General features: G+C 45.7%; 1 protein-coding gene across 1 annotated transcript in view; it reads left to right on the plus strand.

Annotated features, from left to right (window-relative positions):
- palld (palladin, cytoskeletal associated protein) overlaps positions 1-14260 on the plus strand; it is a 253894-nt gene that overhangs the window by 47773 nt on the left and 191861 nt on the right. The window lies entirely within an intron of this gene.

Below are 14260 nucleotides of genomic sequence, written 5' to 3' on the forward strand. Positions count from 1 at the left end.
TGGTTATGGCACCACCGGGAGCTTCCCAATGGCGGACGGGCCCTCCCAATGAGGCTGGAGCCCAGCAGGTAAATGGAGGCAGCCTCCCCACAGTGGGCCATCAGCCCCTCCTCGTAATCCCTCCCATCGTGGAACGTCAGGGACGAGAGGGCCACAGCCATGGCCACAAGAGCTTCGGATCCTCTGATTAGGCCTCCCGCCTCAGGAACCTACCTGGCTTTTCTTAATGGGACAGTGAACAGGAAGGCCGCCTCCTGTAATATCGCGATACTGTGTGGTCAGTCGAGACCACATTTGTTCCTGACTGCATAAAATTTTCAAAGACGGTAAAATTCTGCACTGTCTAATTCTATATAAAAGGAGAGCGGTGATGGTCTTTCATTATAATTGATGGAACATCTACAGGAAGAGGTGGCCAGTTCCATTTTTACAGTGGGCCTGATCTGACCTCTGGCCACTTGGTCATGCTTAACAACGGGTATTTGAACACATGAAGATCTTTGATTTAAAAGTTTGTTCACACACTTCAGAGGTTAAAATGGTCAAACGATGGCTTGCCCACTAGATCTTTTCTTCTGCTTTCAAACATTTCTACTATAAATTGATTCCTGAATACTTGGCTTTGCTGAAACCTGCACTCCCCTTGAAGCTATCTAGCTTTCGGGGATGTCTTCAGCCGATGATATCAGTGGCTGTTCTGGTGACAAACTGGTGCGAGACTGTGAGAAAATATTGTCTTTCGTCTTAATTTTGGGTTTTCACATACATTCGCAATGCCTAACACAAATCCAAGTTGAACTTCTGGTCCTCCTGTTGCAACGTGTGTACATGTATGAATACAAGAGCACAAGAAATAGGAGCAGGAGTAGGCTCTTGGGCCCCTCAAGCCTACTCCAACATTCAATACGATCATGGCTGATCCTCGACCACAATTCTACTTTGTTACTCGATCCCAAATAGTTAGCCGAATGAGTTAGGCTATAAATGTTTAAGACAAAGATGATTACCAAATCAAGGTTATGGCTAACCTGCAGCACCATAGATACTCGCAGAAACCAAAAGAAAACGAAATGAGCTAATTGCCAGATTTAGTGAAGATCATTTAATTGGGCAATCATTTTATTTCAGTTTAAAGAGTGACTGCAGATGACATCAGTAATGGTGTAAAGAACTTACTGAGCTCAGCAGTGAGAAAGCCAAGTTTTCATTTCAACTGTTGTTCTGTTTAATTCAGCCACATCAAATGATCTGGCTCAACAATGGTTCCAGGTGAATTATCTGCATGCCAGTTAACAATTTAACTGCTCTTCCACTCCCAAATAGTTGAAATGGATGGTGCTTATTCAAACTGAAGTGATCAGTGACCAGGTGTATTCATTTGACAGTAAGCTCCATTGAACGGTCCAGCTAGTGTGTGAGGCTGTGAGTGCATGTTTGTGTTTATGTGTAAGCATGTGTATGGGTGTTTGTAAATATGGCTGTGCGTGGTAGGGGTGTTCCTGCTCGCATGTAAGTGCATGTGAACATGTGTGCCTTCGTGTCCCCCTCTCCCACATATATTCAATACACAGGAGACCTGTAAGTGAAGAAATTACTGGCATTGATATTATGCAAACACATAACATGCTTGTATAGTTTCTTCCATTTCAACAGAGGCTTAGCCTGTGTATTGTGAAAAGACTTCTGTTAAAATTCTGAGGAGGGGAACTTGATAAAAATGCCTCAACATTTGAACAACACACAGATTTCTCTCCCCAGCCACCGTCCCCCGCACCCAGGACTATATCTGCTGGAAATCTACTGAGTCACGTGATTAAACAGCCATTGTCTTTCCTCCCTGCTTATCTCACGAGTGCAGTGTAAATGAAAATCGGCCAGTAGACTGATGTTATCAGATATTTTGTTAAGTTCTGGCACAGCCGGACATTCAAGAGCTGTTTGAGCATGTGCATAGGCCAAAGTCACAAGCTTGAAACAAGTAAAGACATACAGTTTCAGAACGAGTGTTCAAATATGTTCAATTGGAATTTCAGCACCCATCCGCAGCAAATAAAGGGGATGTGGAGATCCTTGCAAAGTGTTAGAGGAATCATTACTGTGTTATAAGGAAAGAAAGGCATTCATATAGTGCCTTTTGTAACCTCGGTACATGTCTAATGCGCTTTACAGCCAATGAAGTACATTTGAAATGCCATCACTTTTGTCAAATATTTTGAAATACATTGAGCATGGCAGCCAATTTTCATAGAGCAAGCTCCCACAATGAGCAGATAATCTGTTGTACTGATGTTGTTTGAGAGATAGATTTTAGGCAGGGCAATGGTTAGAGGTCCCCTGTTCTTGAGAGGGTAGACCAGGCCTCAGTTTCTCATTTCATCTGAAAGACAGCACCTCCGACAGTGCAGCACTTCTTCAGTACTGCACAGAAGTGCCAGACTTGGGACTTGAACCCACAACCTTCTGACACAGAGTCTACCTACTGAGCTGACACATTATCAAGTCTCCTGGATTAATCTGGTGTCAAGAGAAATATAATTTTAGTTTTCAACTCCCAACCCCTTCCCCTTTTTTGGTCAGTCAAGACCTTAGTAATAATTCGATTGATGATTGCCGCCATGGTGAATGTTGCCTTGATGCACCCTATCGAGAGTTAATCCCCCTTGCTGCCTTACATTTTCTACCTAATTGATAGGAATGGCAAAGCAGTGCAGTCAATGGGTTGCAGACAGCTGACAGGCTTTTCTGAGAACCTTGACAAAGGCCCAACCTGTTTACGCTTTCTTCTGTGTAATCAGAATCATTTTGAGTAAAAAAGCTTAAATTGCCATGAAAGAACCCCTCAGATGTGCCAATTACATTCTTGTGGTCTGCCACGCCTCTGTTTCTCTGAGGGCTTTATTGTTTTGTAACCCAACTGGAATGAACTACTTAACCCTTGCTGCATCTGAGGTAAGATACATTGGTTTCAACATTTTGTTCTATTGTGGCAATGTTGACCACGGCATTAGACACAGCCGCATCTGGCTAATTGGGAATCTGTTGCATTTCTGATTAGTAAATGAGTAATAGGTGGGTAATCTCAATACTCATGTTGGTATGACGAAGTATGTGAACTTGAACCATTCTGTGTGTTTGCTGGTAAAGTGTTGAGATGAAAGGCAGAGTGTTGAGAGGGTTTTTAAACTTGTAAGTGCTTTACTTCCTTGGTTACTGAATGCTGGTAGGCGTTTAATTACATATACCCATGTGAAATACATGGTGTGGTGTTTTAAGATGTTTTCTACTCAGATTAGTGAATGTAATTTCTGTCTAACAACACTGTTATAGCAAATTCGTTCCTTAGCTATTCATTTGTGATCTTTCATCATGCTCTCGTTCTTTCTTCCCATCACCCATCCTTGCTCCTTTCCCCAGCCATTAACCAATCTTGATGGATATTGGGGCCTAAAGGCTGTGCTGTAGCAGGAGCCATGGCTGCCTTGTGAGGGCTCCATCCAAAGGGCCCCCTTCATTTTACTAAAGAATGATACTAAACACTACTAAATCTAGTGTAGGTACGATCATGAAATGACCCGTTTGAAATAGATAAGTGATAGATAACACGATAGATAGAGTCATAGAGCACTGAAACAGGCCCTTCGGCCCACCGAATCTGTGCTGCCCATCAACCACCCATTTATACTAATCCTACATTCATCCCATATCCCTACAATTCTCCTACCACCTACCTACACGAGGGGCAATTTACAATGGCCAATTTACCTATCAACCTGCAAGTCTTTGACTGTGGGAGGAAACCAGAGCACCCGGAGGAAACCCACGCAGTCACAAGGAGAACTTGCAAACTCCGTACAGGCAGTACCCAGAATTGAACCCGGGTTGCTGGAACTGTGAGGCTGTGGTGCTAACCACTGCGCCACTGTGCCGCCCCAACTAAGATGACTTGGTTCTGGGGAGAGACGAGAGAAGCTCAGATTGTTCTCCTCCGAGGACTGAAAGTTAAGAGCAGATTTAATAGAGATGCTCAAAATCAAGAAGGTTTTGATGGTAAATACTCCAGAGTAAATAAGGAGAAAGTGTTCCCACTTGCAGGAGGATCAGTAACCAGAAGACACAGATTTAAGATAATTGGCAAAAGGACCAAAGGGGAGATGAGGAGAATTATTTGTCCACAGCAAGTTATGATGATCTGGACTGGGTAGTGAGATCAAATTAAATAGGAATTTTAAAAAAGGAATTGAAAGGGGTAAAAATAGAGCTCTGGGGAAATAGCAGGACGGTGGGACTAATTGGATAGCTTGTCCAAAGAACTGGCACAGGAATGATGGACTGTATGATTCAAAGCACAAGAGTAAATGACATTGAACAATTGTAAAGGTTTTCAAGCAAAATGCTGGAAATACTCAGCAGGTCAGGCAGCATCTGTGAGATAGAACCTGAGGTAGTGTTTCAGGTCGATGGCCTTTCATCAGAGCTCGTGCTATTTCAGTGTATGGGCCATGTGACAACTCGAGCAATGCTTTAACTGTAGTGAGGTCTTGTGCAATATCTGAATAGTTGAGTAGTACTTAGAAATTGAATTTCATCCGGTCCTTCGCCCACCTCACAGGACTACGGGAGGATGGGGTAGGGGAGTGCAGAGTACGGAAGAGGGAAAATGGGGGAGGGGCTGTGAAGGGGGCAAGATGGTAGAGGGGTGTCTAGGAGGGGGAGGGAAGTCGGAGTGAGGAAGGTGGGATGCGGAGTGGGGGGCGGGGGGGTGAAGGTCGGGGTAGGGTAGAGTATGGGGGAGGGGCGTGTGGAGGATGGAGGGGCCAAGGTGGAAATTTGAGTGCTGAGGCCTGGACCAGATGAGTTGAAGCCAAATCAATTCCTGCAAGTTTCAAAAGACTTTGTGAGTATGACGTCTGTAATATATAAACGTTGATTTGGGTGGGATTAAGGAACAATGTTTGTTCTATCAAACAAGCTGATGCATGTCCCCTGGATTATCTCTCTCACTCACTCTCTGTAACTCTGCACGTACTTGCAGGATAGTACTATTAAAGTGAATGGCTGTCCCTGGAATCAGTGCCGATAGTGCACCCAGTATCCAAAGACCAGGGCTGCAGCCCGGGACAGACTCTCAATAACCTTTGTCACTGCCACTGAATGCCTGCCAGTCCCTTTCCTTTACCAGAGGAAAGTAATGTTTTCCTTTTAAACAATATAAACAGTTTAATATAACGTGACAACGAGCTGGCAGAAATACTGAATGACCCGTCTGATTGATTGTGCTCAGTGCTACATAGAATCATCAATTCTAGTAGTACACAAGAAGGCCTTTTGGCCCATCAAGTCTGGGCTGGCTCTTTTGAAGAGCAATTGAGTTAGTCTCATGCCTCCGCTCTTTCCCCTTATCCCTGCAATTTTCTCCTTCAAATATTTATCCAATTCCTTTTTGAAGGCTACTACTGAATCTGTATCCACCACCCCATCAGGGAGTGCATTCCAAATCCTACCCATTCGTTGCATTATGTCGTCTGTGGTGCTTTTGCCAATCTGTGATCTCTGGTTATTGACCCTTCAGTCATTGGAAACTGTTCCTAATTTTTTATTCTATCTAAACCCTTCATGGTTTTAAACATCTGTATCAAATATCCTCTTAACCTTCTCTGCTCTAAGATAAAGGTGTGTAAAGGAAACCCGACCGAGCCCGAATGCCAGACCCAGAAGCCCAACGTGATCCAGCCCAAGCCTGGCACGTGTCGTCGGGACGCATCGGGGTCGGGTCACGTAGCAGGCCTTGACCCTTGTACTGATGTAAACACCTGCGACCCAACCCCGACGGGATCTGACGACACGTGTCGGGTTCGGGCCGGGTTATGTCGGGCTTCCGGGTCCGGCATTCGGACTGGGGTTGGGTTTCCTTTACACACCTTTATTCTAAGAAGCACAACCCCAGCTTCTCTAGTCTATCCATGTATCCACAATCCTTCATCCCTGCTACCATTCCAGTAGTTCTTGTCTGTAGCTGATGGAGTCTCGTGAAATGAGGTGTTTGATCACTGGCTCCAATCAGTGCCCCTGACTTGCTCGGGACCCGTAACGTGGTATTTAGAAGTTTAAAGCTGTGCGTGTGTATTTCTTTCTTCTCATCCTCCTTTCCACCGCCCCCACAGCTCCAAAGAAAGACAGGCTAGCTGGCCAATTTAGGTCATTCTGTTTGGAAATGTTTTACAAATAAACTTTAGCAATCCAGAGAAACTAGATCCAAGGCATAATTTTGATTGATGATGTACTAGTGGATGTTGGAGGATTTATGCTCCCAAGCCAAAGTATCAGTTTACAAATTTACAAAACAAGCTCAAGCCACAGTAAGTGCACAACTTGGGCCTTGTACAAGTACCTTAAAATTAGGGCCCACGTACAAGTACCTTTAAAACTAGGACCCATGTACAAATGACTTCAATCTAGGCCTGCGTACAAGCAACTTAAAGCTGAGGATGTGTACAAGGACTGTCAACTGGGCATCCAAGAATCGCCTGGTGTGTGCAGTCTATGGATTTTGTTCCACACCCTGCTGGATCTCTGGATCCCCCTCCCTCCTTCTCCCATTCTGCATGTAAAGTTTATGTTGACCTTTCCAAACACTTCAGTTGTGTCAATATGATTTGTATCTGTGTGATGGGAAATGTATACAACCCGTCAGCACACATACACACTCGCGCACGCATACACACACATGCACTCACACACTGTCGCCTGGGGCTTTAATTTAGGCATGTACTCTGGTTGTAAATGTACCCTGTCAGCTCTCTAATGGGTTGTGTTTATGGACAGAAACCAGAATGATTTAAAGCTCTCAAAGATCCAAGTGGTGGTAGTTTTCAGCAATGGGATTGCTTTGCACTCTTGGCCATAGAATTAGTGGAGTATTTGCTCCAAGTCTGGGGTGCGGGATGATTTAATCCTGCTTCTTCGCATTTGCTCTCTCTTTTTTTTTTTCCTCAGCTTCTGGTTAACTTTTACCAGAGTCAGTGCGTCAGCTGTGTACAAGGTTCTTTATTGAAGTGGTGCTGAATGTTGGGAAGAACAGCTTAACCATTGGAATTATTGGCTATAGCTCCATGTCTTTACATATGGGCATACGAACATACGAATTAGGAGCAGGAGTAGGTTACTCAGCCCTTCGAGCCTGCTCCGCCATTCAATAAGTTCATGGCTGAACTGATTACTCCACATTTCCACCTACCCCCGATAACCTGGGAGGGATGTGACTAGTGGTGTTCCGCAGGGATCAGTGCTGGGACCTTTGCTGTTTGTAGTATACATAAATGATTTGGAGGAAAATGTAGCTGGTCTGATTAGTAAGTTTGCAGACGACACAAAGGTTGGTGGAGTTGCGGATAGTGATGAGGATTGTCCGAGGATACAGCAGGATATAGATCGGTTGGAGACTTGGGCGGAGAAATGGCAGATGGAGTTTAATCTGGACAAATGTGAGGTAATGCATTTTGGAAGATCTAATACAGGTGGGAAGTATACAGTAAACGGCAGAACCCTTAGGAGTATTGACAGGCAGAGAGATCTGGGCGTACAGGTCCACAGGTCACTAAAAGTGGCAACGCAGGTGGATAAGGTAGTCAAGAAGGCATACGGCATGCTTGCCTTCATTGGTCAGGGCATAGAGTATAAAAATTGGCAAGTCATGCTGCAGCTGTACAGAACTTTAGTTAGGCCACATTTAGAATATTGCGTGCAATTCTGGTCGCCCCACTACCAGAAGGGCGTGGAGGCTTTGGCGAGGGTACAGAAGAGGTTTACCAGGATGGTGCCTGGTCTGGAGGGTGTTAGCTTTGAGGAGAGGTTGGATAAACTCAGATTGTTTTCACTGGAACGACAGAGGTGGAGGGGCGACATGATAGAGGTTTACAAAGTTATGAGCGGCATGGACAGAGTGGATAGTCAGAAGCTTTTTCCCAGGGTGGAAGAGTCAGTTACTAGGGGACATAGGTTGAAGGTGAGAGGGGCAAAGTTTAGAGGGCATGTGCGAGGCAAGCTTTTTACACAGAGGGTGGTGAGTGCCTGGAACTTGCTGCCGGGGGAGATGGTGGAAGCAGATACGATAATGACGTTTAAGAGGCATCTTGACAAATACATGAATAGGATGGGAATAGAGGGATACGGTCCCCGGAAGTGCAGAAGGTTTTAGTTTAGGCAGGCATCAAGATCGGCGCAGGCTTGGAGGGCCGAATGGCCTGTTCCTTTGCTGTACTGTTCTTTGTTCTTTGTTCTAACCTTCCACCTCCTTGCTGATCAAGAATCTATTCACCTCTGTCTTAAGCATATTCAAAGACTCTGCTTCCACTGCCTTTTGAGGAAGAGAATTCCAAAGACTCACGACCCTCTGAGAGAAAAAATTTCTCCTCATGTCTGTCTTAAATAGATGACCCATTATTTACTTTTGTAGTGTAGGTAAATGCAGTAGCACACAGCAAGCTCCCACATGTAGGAATGTGACCATTCATTTTTTAATGGTTAGTTGAGGGATAAATACTGCTCCAGGACATCAGGGAGAACTCCCCTCATTGTCTTCAAATAGTGATATAGGAACTCTTGCTTCTGTTAATGTCTCATTGGACAGATTTAAACAGGACCTTTTAAATTTACCGTGTCTTGATGTTGTGTTGTAACAACTTGTATTGATGTAGCATCTTTAATAGTAAAATGTCCCAAGGTGCTTCACAGGAGTATTATCAAGCAAAATTTGACATGGAGCACATAACGCAGATCGTTGAGAGTTGATCAAAAGCTTGGTCATAGAGGTAAGTTTTAAGGTAGACCTTAAGGTAGGTCATAGAGGAGGAGAGAGAGGCGGAGAAATGGAGAGGCTTAGGGAGGGAATTCAAGAGTGTAGGACCCAGGCAACTGAAGGCTTGGTTGATTGGACAACAACCTGGAGCTTGGAGGATGGTGAGCAGAAGTCACCAAAGATGTGGTCGAAAAGATAGATTTTGAAAGGAATCTTCCAAAATGAAAGAGATGGAGGAGGTTTAGAAAGCGAGTCCCAGGGTTCAACACTGTGATGACTGAAGGGTCTAGAATTGATGGTGGAGCAGGTGAAGGGGGGAAGAACTGACAGTATAACCTAAGCAAGTTCCCCTCCAAGACACACACCATCCTGACTTGGAACTATTTCACCATTCTTCACTGTCACTGAATCAAAATCCTGGAAATCCCTCCCTAACAGCATTGTGGGTGTATCTGCACCAGATGGACTGCAGCGGTTCAAGAAGGCAGCTCACCACCACCTTCTCAAGGGCAATTAAGGATGGGTAATAAATGTTGGCCTAGCCAATGATGTTGACCTCTCATGAAAGAATAAAAAAGAGGAGCTTGGATTGTAGGGCTGGGCGATTTAACAAACAAGAAAAGGGATTATGGAATCAATGCACTGTATGGACGGGGAACAAGTGAAGCTTAGGACCAGTAGTTGAGCAGGGCTTATTAAGGCAGTGAATGTCTGGATGAGTTGGAGTTTGTGTAAGGTGCAGCTTAGGAGATTAGTGAGGAGAGAGTTAGAGATGTCATGCTTGGAGGTGGCAAGGGTATGGATGAGATTTTGTTGGAGGATGGCCGTGAGGGATATCACAATGGACCAGAGTGAGGATTGAAGCTCAGCTCAGGGTGAAACAGGATGCTGCATGCTGTTGGTCTAGGCTGACTGAACACCGGGGGGTGGGGGAGGACAGATGAAGTTGGGGTAAAAGGGCTGGGGGGTGGGGTGCGGGAGGGCAGAAGTATGGCAGGGGAAGGTGTCAGGAGGGGAGTCCGATGGCTTTCCCACTATAATGCCAGAGATCGGAACCTTGGCAGCATGGCCTTGCTAAGCCCTGCTCAACAACTGGTCCTAAGTTTCACTTACTCCCCATCCATACAGTGCATCGACTTCATTGTCCCCCTCCTTGTTTGTGAATCGCACAGCCCTACAATTCAAGCTCCTTTTGCTATTCTTTCATGCAGCTAATTAAGGGCCACTTCCTATCACCATCGCACCGTCGGTCATTTTGCACCTGCCAGGAAGGCCTGCCACCATGTGGGAAGACCACCAGGTAAACTTTGGCAGCCTGCCAGCGGGTTCCAGGAGTGGATGTGACCTCATTGATGAACATCCATGGCACATGGTCCCCACCAGCGGCAAAGGCCGCCACCACATCAACAGTACCGCTGGTGCACCACAACCCGCCTCCGCCACTGAACGGCAGGGCCTAGCTGCCTGGTCCTGACTTCCCCCAACGAAAGTAACCTCTTCAAGACGCCAAGCCATTGAGGGACCCTCTCTCTGGTGATGCAGCCTCAGCAGTGGCTGCCGGTAGTGGTCACGCCTCCGAGCTGCCACCCCAATTGGAGGGGGGAGCGGGCCACCATCCTCAATTGGACAGCAGCCCCGGCAGTGCCTGTTAATTGGCTGCCACCAGCAAAATGCCATCCAATGGGTCCCATTGCCTGCCGAAGCAGAGTCACCTCTCGCTTTCATCACCAGCAGTGGGACTTCCATGTCAGCCAAAAAGTTCAGGCCAAAGGCTAAGTTTCTGGCTGTCGAGTGTGAGGGGGTTGCTCCTGCCTCAGAGGAAGTTCTGCCTCACCACAAAGTGAATGGGCGGTCAAATGGTGTGGAGAGTGGTGGAGGAAAGGAAGGCTTTATATTAGCCCCATTAAATATTCTTAATCCTGCAGCCATCAGCCAAAGGAAGAGGAAAGACTTGTATTTCTAAAAGAAAAACTTGCATTTATATAGCGCCTTTCATGACCTCCGGACGTCTCAAAGCGCTTTACAGCCAATGAAGTACTTTACGAAGTGCAGTTACTGTTGTAATGTAGGAAACACGGCAGCCGATTTTCACACAGTAAATGAGTTAAATGATAAAAGATAATCTGTTTTAGTGATGTTGCTTGAGGGATGAATATTGGCCAGGACACTGGGGAGAGCTGCCTGCTCTTCTTCAAAATAGTGGCCATGGGAATTTTTTTGCTTCCACATGATAGGCAGAAGGGGCCTCATTTTAATGTGTCGTGCAAAAGACAGTGCCTCTGACAACACAGCACTCCCTCCGACTGGAGGAGCGTGTGCTACCGCTGAACCATGATTGGCCTTCTATTTAGGGACAGCAAGGCTGGGAACCTGAGACCCAGTGGAGAAAAGGACCTTGACAAGGAAATTGATTCCAATACATATGTAAAATTATTGAACAAACAGATCAGGCTAAGCAGGTAAGGACCTTACGTTGAGGGCCAAAACCTAAGCATTAAACTAACTTGCATCTTACTTTCCCATCAACAACATTACCAGAGCTCTCCTCCTTCTCTACCAGATCTAAATGCAGGATGTTAAAAACCCGATTCTTCCCCTCTTACTGTTCGTATCCTCCTGAGATTCCACTCCTTTCAAATTAACCCCTGCTCTGCTGTTTTTGTCTTTTCTGTCTTCAGTGAAAAAGATCTTTTTTGAATAAGGTTTATTTTAACTCGTGAACTGTTTTGATTTTTAGTAGGGTTTATCAGTACTAGTAAGGTTTTATTAATAATTCTAAGCTGTTGTAGTATTGGTAAGAATTTTTTTTTAGCAGTATCAAAGGGTCAACTAATAAATAAAGGAATGGCAGGGTTGCTTCAACCTCAAGGGTGCGCCTGCAGTGCTATGTGGGATCTCCAGGATGCTTCCTGTATCCTGGAGAACCATTTGTGCGGGAAATGTTGTCAATTGCAGCAGCTTGAGCTCCAGGTTTTGGAACTTGAGCGGCAGCTGGCGACACTGCGGTGCATTCATGAGGATGAGAGCTTCGTGGATAACACGTTTATAGATGTGGTCACCCCACAGCTTAAGAGTATGCAGGGAGAGGGGGAATGGGTGACTACCAGACAGTCAAAAGGAATCAGGCAGGTAGTGCAGGAGACCCCTGAGTGCATCTCACTCTCCAACAGGTATTCAGTTCTGAATACTGAGGAAAGTGATGCTTCACCTGGGGAGTGCAACCAGAGCCAAATCCATGGCACCATGGGAGGCTCTGCTGCGGGGGTGGGAGTGGGGGTTGGGGGGGGTGGTGGTGTGGAGTGTGTACAGGGAAGGAAGACTGGAAGAACCATAGTGATGGGTGATTCAATAGTAAGGAGAACAGACAGGTGTTTCTATGGCCACAGACGTGAATCCAGGATGGTGTGTTGCCTCCCTGGTGCCAGGGTCAAGGATGTCACTGAGCGGCGACAGAGCATTCTGAAGGGGGAGGGTGATCAGCCAGCAGTTGTGGTCCACATCGGAACCAACAACATGGGTAGAAAGAGGGATGTGGTCCTGCAGTCAGAATTTAGGGAGCTAGGTAAGAAATTAGCAAGCAGGACCTCAAAAGTAGTAATCTCTGGATTACTCCCAGTGCCACGTGCAAGTGAGTATAGAAATAGAAAGATATGACAGATGACTGTATGGCTGGAAAAATGGTGCAGGAGGGAGGGCTTTAGATTCCTGGGACATTGGGACTGACTCTGGGGGAGAAGGGACCTGTTCCTCTGTTTAAAAAAGGGAGCGAAGGATAGACCAAATAATTACAGGCCAGTCAGTCTAACCTCAGTAGTGAGCAAATTATTGGAATCTATTTTGAAACACAGGACAAACTGTCACTTAGAAAGGCACAGGTTAATCAAGGATAGTCAGCATGGATTTGTTAAGGGAAGATCTTGTTTGACCAACTTGGTCGAATATTTTGAAGAAGTAACAATGAAGATAGACGAGGGTAGTGCAGTTGATGTGGTCTACATGGATTTTAGCAAGGCTTTTGACAAGGTCCCACATGGCAGACTGGTTTAAAAAAAATAAAATCCCATGGGATCCAGGGAAAAGCAGCAAGCTGGATACACAATTGGCTCAGTGGCAGGAAACAAAGGGTCATTGTTGACGGCTGTTTTAGCAACAAGAGGGCTGTTTCCAGTGACGTTCGCAGGACTCAGTACTGGGTCCCTCTGCTTTTTGTGGTGTATAAACGATTTGGACGTAAATGTAGGGGACTTGATCAAGAAGTTTGCGGATGACACAAAGATTGGCCATGTGGTAGGTAGCGAGGAGAATAGATGTAGGCTCCAGGAAGATATTGATAGTCTGGTCAGATGGGCAGAAAAGTGGCAAATGGAATTCAACTCAGAGAAGTGTAAGTTGATGCATTTGGGGAGGTCAAACAAGGCAAAGGAATACATGATTAATGGGAAAATACTGAAGTGTAAAGGAAGTAAGGGACCTTGGAGTGAATGTCCATAGATCCCTGAAGGTAGCAGGACGGGTCGATAAGGTGGGTAAGAAGGCATATGGAATCCTTTCCTTTTGTATCCGAGGTATAGAATACAAGAGTAGGGAGGTTATGCTGGAACTGTGCAACTCATTGGTTAGGCCACAGCTTGAGTACTGTGTGCAGTTCTGGTCACCTCATGACAGAAAGGATGTAATTGCACTAGAGAGGGTACAGAGGAGATTTATAAGGATGTTGCCAGGACTGGAAAGATGAGATAGGCTGGGGTTGTTCTCCTTGGAACAGAGAAGGCTGAGGGGAGATCTGATTGAAATGCACAAAAGTTTGAGGGGCCTGGATAGAGTGGAGGTGAAGGGTCTATTCACCTTAGCAGGGAGGTCAGTGATGACGGGGCATAGATTTAAAGTGATTGGTAGAAAATTTAGAGGGGAGATGAGGCAAAGCTTTTTCACAGAGGGTGGTGATGGTTGAGAAAGCACTGCCAGAAAGGGGAAACATAGGAGCAGGAGTAGGCCATTTGGCCCTTCGAGCCTGCTCCGCCATTCATTATGATCATGGCTAATCATCCAACTCAATAACCTGTTCCCGCTTTCCCCCCATATCCTTTTGATCCGTTTCTCCCCAACAGCTATACCTGACTCCTCCTTGAAAACATACCATGTTTTGGCCTCAACTGCTTTCTGTAGTAGAAAATTCCACTCTCTGGGTGAAGAAATCTCTCCTCATCTCAGTCCTGAAAGGTTTACCCCGTATCCTTAGACTATGACCCCTGGTTCTGGACTCTCCCACCATCGAGAATATCCTTCCTATATCTACCCTGTGAAGTCCTGTTAGAATTTTATAGGTTTCTATGAAATCCCCCCTCACTCTTCTGAACGAGCGAATATAATCCTAACTGACTCAATCTCTCCTCATACATCAGTCCCACCATCCCAGGAATCAGTCTGGTAAACCTTCACTACACTCCCTCTATAGCAAGAACATCC

The sequence above is a fragment of the Heterodontus francisci genome, chromosome 4 (genome assembly GCF_036365525.1).
Source record: "Heterodontus francisci isolate sHetFra1 chromosome 4, sHetFra1.hap1, whole genome shotgun sequence".
Classification (NCBI taxonomy): domain Eukaryota; kingdom Metazoa; phylum Chordata; class Chondrichthyes; order Heterodontiformes; family Heterodontidae; genus Heterodontus; species Heterodontus francisci.